The sequence below is a fragment of the Hyperolius riggenbachi genome, chromosome 3 (assembly GCF_040937935.1).
Source record: "Hyperolius riggenbachi isolate aHypRig1 chromosome 3, aHypRig1.pri, whole genome shotgun sequence".
NCBI lineage: Eukaryota > Metazoa > Chordata > Amphibia > Anura > Hyperoliidae > Hyperolius > Hyperolius riggenbachi.
In genome coordinates, this window is record NC_090648.1 from 516,464,071 (window position 1) to 516,465,392 (window position 1,322).

Consider the following 1,322-nt stretch of genomic DNA (forward strand, 5'->3'; position numbering starts at 1 on the left):
GTCAGCAAGAGGGCAGGATTTCTGTGCAAGCCTAAAATGACCAATTTGCCAACAACCTGCGCCATTTCTGACTGGATTGCCGCACAGCGAATCCGAGGGCAGATTCGCAACCTGCGGCTGATATGTGATCCGATGACACCAAATACCGTTAGATTAGCATGTGTGGTCTGCTAGTGACACGTAGCTCTCTTTCCCTAGCAGCTGTACCCCCATAGCTTGGATGAGCTATCAGGCTGATTTTTAGGAACAAGAAAATATATTTGTCTTCTGTCCGCGGTAATCACATCTTGAATTATTAATAAATGAAATTGGTCTATTGTCTGTTCTTAGTTTTGGAGGGAACCTCTTATCTCTGCTAGTTCTATCTGGCTGGAATCGAACCCAGGTCAACTAACATTACAGGCTGAAGCCAGCCATTTCACTCACCTCTTCAACTACAAGAAAGGCCCAGGAGTAGTCTTAGCTACTGTAATATCTATGTTACGGCAGGGCCCTTATTACACTTTCTCTTACAGGGCTATGGAAACCATTTTGCCCATGCGATAAAGCGAGGTGCAAAAATGAAATCATGCCTAGCAGAGGATGGTTTCGATCCATCAACCGCTGGGTTATGTTCCCAGCACGCTTCCGCTGCACCACTCTGCAGTCTGCTTACATTTGTATACAATCTTCAAGTTTAAGAAGGGTACATTAGTTCCCTTCACGAAAGGCAAGGCTGTCCCTGGGTGGTTTTGAACCACCAACCTTTCGGTTAATAGCCAAATGCACTAACCAATTGTGCCACAGAGACTGTGTGTATGTAGTTGCTGCTAAATGTCTATCTGGGGTTTTCTTCGGACAACTGTTGAACACAAAAGGAAAGACCATCCCTGGGTGGGCTAGAACCACCAATCTTTCGGATAACAGTCAAATGCGCTAACCAATTGTGCCACAGACACTGTGCACACAATTTCTGCTAAATGGCTATCTGGGGTTCTCTTCGGACAACTGTTGAACACAAAAGGCAAGGCCATCCCTAGCAGGAAGGGTTGCATGGCCACCTAGCTTTTCATCCTTCCCACCCTTGCCCTGGAATCTTCCAGACTTCAAATTGCTGTCCTTTGCTGTGTGTGTTGCACCAGCATCATCCAGGGGGGGACATGATCTTTCTGAAGTCTTGAATTGAAGCCTGTAAGCAGTATCACCATGTGTCCCACTGCTTTCATCTAGCAAAGTAGGCAAATAAGCAAGCTCATTTTTCTCTTGGATATATCACAATGAGAGGAAGAGGAGGAGGAAGAGGAGGAAGAAGAGGAGGAGGAGGACCTTTTTGCCACCGAACT

At 46.1% G+C, this 1,322-nt stretch overlaps 1 non-coding gene across 1 annotated transcript; it reads right to left on the reverse strand.

The window, feature by feature from the left end:
* Window positions 1-716: 716 nt before the first annotated feature.
* On the reverse strand, window positions 717-790 carry TRNAN-AUU (transfer RNA asparagine (anticodon AUU)). Its single transcript has one exon. It is a non-coding gene; the product is annotated as a tRNA-Asn (tRNA).
* Window positions 791-1,322: the final 532 nt, after the last annotated feature.